This window comes from Girardinichthys multiradiatus, chromosome 21, assembly GCF_021462225.1.
Source record: "Girardinichthys multiradiatus isolate DD_20200921_A chromosome 21, DD_fGirMul_XY1, whole genome shotgun sequence".
Lineage (NCBI taxonomy): Eukaryota > Metazoa > Chordata > Actinopteri > Cyprinodontiformes > Goodeidae > Girardinichthys > Girardinichthys multiradiatus.
The window spans coordinates 10,730,733-10,737,161 of record NC_061813.1 but is presented as its reverse complement, the minus strand read 5'-3'; the positions used below and the strand labels follow the sequence as shown (position 1 = coordinate 10,737,161).

General features: G+C 41.0%; 1 long non-coding RNA gene across 1 annotated transcript; it reads right to left on the bottom strand.

The window, feature by feature from the left end:
* Nucleotides 1-4,950: 4,950 nt before the first annotated feature.
* LOC124857850 lies at nucleotides 4,951-5,527 on the bottom strand. The gene is made up of 4 exons (XR_007035694.1): nucleotides 5,508-5,527; nucleotides 5,271-5,387; nucleotides 5,086-5,163; nucleotides 4,951-5,001 (listed from the first exon to the last, which is right to left on the bottom strand). It is a non-coding gene; the product is annotated as an uncharacterized LOC124857850 (long non-coding RNA).
* Nucleotides 5,528-6,429: the final 902 nt, after the last annotated feature.

The window sequence follows — 6,429 nt, the reverse complement described above, 5'->3', positions numbered from 1 at the left end:
CAAGTGTTTCAGAATCTGTACGATGTTACCTCCAACAGATATTGCAGGGCCTTAGTGACAATATTTAAACAGGGGGATCTTGTCAGAATATCCAAGGTACGTGAAGTGTTTGACAAAAAATACAAACAGAGTTTTACAGATGAAGTAAATGAAGATGATCTCCTCCTGTATACAAACTCAAAGATTTGGATGGAGAACCTATTGAGGGTTCTTTTTACGCTGAGGAACTTCAAAAAGTAAAAATATTTAAGGACAAGATGTATCAAGTGGAGAAAATATTAAATCAACGCACCGTCAAGGGTGTCAAACAGGTTTTTGTAAGCTGGAAAAATTGGCTTGAGAAATTCAACAGTTGGATCAAGTTTGATGAACTATGAAATGTATAAAATAGGTGTGTGCTAAAACCTAACGATTCATACAGCATCATGGACAGCAAGGCAGAGGATGATGGTTTTTACATTACCCTTCCCTCTAACGCTAGCAAGGAAGTGTTTAAAAATAATACCAGTTCGAGTTTCCGTGTAAATTTAGCTCAACATATTGATTTAGAAGGCCAATGGATGGTTGCATTAGCAGAGATTTCATACCCTCATACATGGCATAATTTACCGGATCATGATGCCTACTTTGAATGGAGGAAGGTTGGCGATGTGGAGATCAATACGCAAAGGATCAGAAGTGGCTACTATAACAGCGTTATTCAACCCGAGACAGAGATGGAACTGTTTTTCAAAAAAATGAACTCGGGTATCCGCATTAAATTCAGCAAAGTTCAAAAGAGATTTGCATTTCAAGCAAGCGGTCCGTATGAAATACGCTTCTTCAACACTCTAGCTTATATGATGGGCGTGAAACCAGGGGAATGGATTCATGTATCTGAACCAAAACTGGCTCCTTTTCCGGCAGATATAGAGGCTGGTTTCTATCACCTATACTGTTACAGCGACGTGGTCAGCCCGCAAATAGTAGGCGACACTTTTGCACCTTTACTGCGGACCGTCAAAGTAAAAGGCGACTTCAGTGATATGGTTACTCTGATGTTTAACCCCACCCACTACCTTCCAGTTTCCAGAAGACATATTGAAAATATCCATATAGAAATTAAATCGGACCAAAATGTTCCTGTAAATTTCGTCTATGGTAAGACCATCGTAAGACTACACTTCAAACCGGTGATATCACAACGTAGCCTGAGATAAATTTTATTTGTATAAACAGCTAAGACTGATTGATTATCATTCACATTACCCTGGTCCTTCAACACTGCATCAAGCAGTCAGTGAGAAGTTTTAAACGCACATAAGCGGTGGTGAATGCAGCAATAAACACATTGTTTACCTTGCTTGGGGGAGAGATTACACGTTTACTGTAGTTCCGCTGTACTACACACATTTCAGGGTTGAAGAAATGGAAATAGTTAACCCAGTATTTACTTGAGAACATGAAGCTGAAAAACTCATCAGGGTTAGTGATGACTGTCGTCTGAGACAGATCACTTCGCTGCGCAAACTTTCCCCAAAAGCTGTTTAAGCACAGTTTTGCTACCTGTCTTTTGGCAGGGTTCACCTCGATTTTGCCTGCGTCTAATTGGATACCCTGGTGGAGTTTGTAGTCTGCTACATACTTTGACCTGCTCTCCTCATCCACCGCTTCAGAAGGGTAGCCTGAAGCCTCCTGCTTACCCTTTAAAAAGCAGTGAATGTTACCTTTAAAGATTGTGTCACTGGCCTTCTCAAAATGCCAAACTTCAGTGATTTTAGCAAGGCGATAACCACACTGCAACGCTTTACAAAACTCTACACTCACCCACACACCTGTCAGAGCTCTGTCCTCATCTTTATCCCTGCAGGGACCTGACTCGTTATTTATTTCAGCACATGTGCGGCAGAGAGTAAACACCAGTTTACCATGGGATGTTCTGTAAGGCAAAACGGGGAAAAAGAGACCTCGTGGGGGGTAGACCACAGCTCTGACGAGGCCAAAGTAGCTGCTGGAGTCATCCAAATTTTTGTAAATGATGGTGGGGTGCCCGAGGGGAAAGACGCTAGCATTTACATAAGGGTACAGATATGTGTAATCCAGCCCCGCTGTGTACCTCAACCTCATAGGGCAGGTGCGTCCACCATACAGAGCATCTCGGGGTGATAGCGGTTCGGGTGCATTAACTTTCTCAAGAAAGCTGATCACCCCCGGGTCTGATTTTTTCATTTCAGTCCACTCAAGCTCCCAGATGACCTCGAGACGAAGGCCGTACACAGTTTGGAGTACCTTGCTTCTCTCAACAGTGGCTGCATAAAACTGTTCAAATGCGACCCCTCTCAAAGGACACTTGTCATGAGGCATGTAACACTTTTTACAGCCATGGAAAAAACAGCCGTAAAATTCAAACGCAGCTTTGACACCGTTAATCTCTGCATACCGATCCACAGAACATGGACCAATTTTCTTTTCCCCCATGTTTAATGCATGTTCGATGTCAATTTTTCTGCTGTCTGAAATCCAGCCAAGCCATGGAATGGACGTGCTGGAAAACGTCTTACTACTACGCATGTAGTCAAGAGGTGAGGGGATGGCCAAGGTTTTAGGAGGAAGGAAATTGGTTACAAAAACCTTCATGCAGGCTGAGGCTATCGTGACGCATTTAAGCGGATCCACACTTGTCTCCTTAAAGAACTCATCCCTGAATTTAACACAACCTTGAAATAGAATGTCCACATCATTTTTACAATAACGAAGAGATTCCTTCTCAAAGTCAAAGACCCCTTTGCTCGCTTCTCTGTACCAGCTGTTAAACGCCTGTTGTTCTTGAAGGCTCATGCGTTCTACAGCATAGGAGGATGGAGGAGGAAAAGACCCCACCTACTGGAGATGTTGCTCAGAGGAGAAAAGGTGGGGGAAAAAACCTTTGGTCTTATCACTAAAACCTAATGCTTTCGGCATCGCACTAAGCTTCATACACATGAAGGACAGGCTATCAATGTATTTTAACCTGTAATCAGGGTCGGTTAAACAGAGAACTTTACTTCCTAGCATGATGAGATGAGGTTTAATACCTAACTGCAGCATAGTTGTGAGAATCAGGTAGCTGTCATATCCACGCGTGTTATGAGCTATTAAGGTAAAGCCTCTGTACAACAGTCTCCTGAAATGGAGAAGTACTTTTTGGGTGCAATTCAATCCATAAGCATGCCATTCCTCACCTTTCATCATTTTAACACAGACCAGATAGGGGATGTGCACACCGTTCTCGTCAATGAAGCATTCAAAATCATAAAAAAACAGTTTATAATCTAACTGATTACAGGCTTGGGCGGTTTGAATGTAACACAGATGACCATCGCACATCACATCTAAATCAGGAGGTATATTCTCACCGCAAATATGGCATTCTACATTACACACGTGTGGTTTATCCTACTTGCTGATTGGAATAACGTATATCCTTTTGCACACCTTGGACAGTTTTACCAACTCACAGTCACTCATAGGCCTGTCAGCACTAGATCTTTTGCGGGGTTCCCTGTGTCTACTGAAACAAGAAGAGTCACGAAAGATTCTGTGACAACCTGCACAGGCGCAGGTTCGTTAATTTCACGCATACACTGGTATGAGTGACACACCGGACAATAGCCTTCACAATGGTGTGTGTCTGGCTTTTCATAGCTCCCGTAACAATATGCACAGATTTATCTCGATCCTATAAAACCCTTGAGATTTTTTATCCCATAGTAGTGACCTTGAAATAACAGCAGAAAGAGAGGGTTTGATCGATCAGGGAAACTGGTCTCAAATTTACACAGAGCTGCAGAGCCTGTAACGGTTCTGTGAAACACTACAATTTTTCTCTTTAGAATGTTTTCAAATGTACCAATGTCGCTGAAAGTTACTGCTGTCTAATCATCTAAACTAGCCCTGTGTTGCCACTCCCTCCCCAGCTCTAAAGCCTGATTATCAGTAAGTTTAGAGTCAGAGACGTGTGCAAGACTTATGTCAAAGCATAACTGATTACCGGTATTATCTACAATATACAGGTGACGCTTTTTCTTATTAATCAGTTCACAGTTTAACCTTACGTTTTGACCCTCCTGCAGGGTCATTAACTACCTGTAGAACAAATTCCAGGTTATTATCTGCAGGCATTTCAGCGTTGGACTGTACTAACTCATCCAGAAAATCCTCAAAAGCAGGCAGAATCATATTCCCATCATCGTTAATGGTAAACGTGACGTTACGGTTCAGATTTTCTCCGACTAATTCTAGCTGCACAACATCGTTACATCTGACTAAAGATCTTGCCGTATTTGCTAATTCACTGAGAATACGCATGATGTTTATATAGACTGCAATGAGATCAGGGACATTACCAGGGCAGGGAGGTGGGATGGTGAAAGGTCTCCTTATTTCAATGTTATTAAAACGTTCACGTTCAACAGTCACAGGAGGATCTCCCTCAATCTGATCAGGATTGACTACAACCTCTGGATGGAAATTACCGCCATGCTGCCCAGTATGATCAGCGGCGTGTGACGTTGAAGGAATTTGTAAGTCAGCTGATTCATTTTGCTGAAGGCTGGATGGAGATGGTGTTCTATTTAAATCTTCAACGGCCTGTTCTAATGAGCTTGAAAAGTCACCGTACAGATTTTGATTTATTACATTTTCACTGTTAGCAGGAGATGCATTTAACCCGATGTTATCTGCTACATCAGCATTAACAGGAATTTCATTCAGTTGAGCAACAACATTCCTTATCTCATTCAGCGCATGTGTGATCTGGCTATCCATATTAACATGAGTATCAGAAGAAGAAGAAGAAGACCCAGGGATCAGTTTAAATTACCTTGATATCAGCGCAATGTTTCAGTAACAATGTCTGACATGCAGCCAGAAGCGTTAAACATGATGCTTTATTACAACGGTCACGTAAGGATAGGGGAACTCTCTGTCTGCGCTTTTGCTGTCCAGGTCTCGATGAAATCTGCTCCACCATCAACGTTGCCTCTGGAAAGATAAAGAAAAAAATAAATTAATGAAATATGCGAATTAATTCAGTAGGTAAATGAGTATAAGAAGAATTAAACTTACCATTCAATAAACCTCTAACAAGCCTCACCCTGGTATACAGAGCACAGAGTCGTCGTCTTTTCCTCAATTTAAGATATTCTGTAAAACAAAATAAAGTTACCTTACAATGCAGGTCTTTTGAAAAAAAAAATCTTGTTTCTGTGAAGATTTGGATAGAACAAAACTTGAATATAACTATATCTTACTCCGTACACGGGGTATTTGGACGGTTCCGGGCAGTTCCAGCTCTTCCTGCACTGAACTGGTACAGTTCTGCTGAATGTTTTCCAGGCTTGGGCTCTGGATTAAATCATTCGATATATCTGTAAAATATTTTATCAGGGGTTAAAACAAGCCTGCAATATCGCATAGACCTGTGAAAACATATGCAGAGAAATATATATATATATATATATATATATATATTTTTTTTTCTTACTTACTCTCCTCTTCCGGAGCTGTTAATTTCAGGGGGTCAGGGGACTCTGGCGCATGAATGGCTTCGCACTCTATTTTATGTTTAGCTGGGATCGGATTGTCTTTTTTAAAGACAAGTTTCCGTCTCAACTTTGATTAATTCGGAGGCAGATGGTTACAAACGCTGACCTCTCCAACGTTCAGGAATACGTCTCTTGTTAAATCTGTAAGTAGAATTTATTTCATTTATTTTTATATCATGTGATGGAAATTCTTGCAGTAAGTGTTTCAAAGTGTATGACCTTTTTTATCTCACTCCTCAGAACATCTGTGTTAGAGGAAGAAACTGTAAAAGCCATTATTAGAAGTTTAATGGTTAAGACCCATCTTTTAGGGTGATGTCAGGAAGGGCTGTTAGGTCTGTTCCTAGATAACCTTGTCACCTTTGAACTCAAGAAGGGTTTGGGCCATAAAACACAGACTCTTTGAAGTTGAGATAACACTGTCATGTTTGGTATAAATACTGTGTGTAACTGTTGATCGGGGCTCTGCTTAACTGACTAATCTCAGTGACAGTCATTCAAACGCTGAATGCCTTTGAATAAAACTTATAAAGACAAAGTCCGTATTTTCTCTTCTTGTGAGTCAACTTCCACCCACTTTGATAAGAAAATTCCACAACAATCACAAAATAGCATTCACCAGTTGACTAAACCAGATGTTTAAAAACTGTGTAAAAACGATACCATCCAGCTCGTCACTCGTGGGTTCTAAAGAATATAAGTTAAACATTATTATTATCCAACGAGCATTCACAAGCACTTAAAGAATTCTTAAAGATGATTACTTACTACTGAAGATTGCGTTGTATCTGTCGATAGAACCAGGATGACTGACTACGCTACCTTCAACGCGCATAGTTACGCCCCTTGGCCACACCCCCCAAGA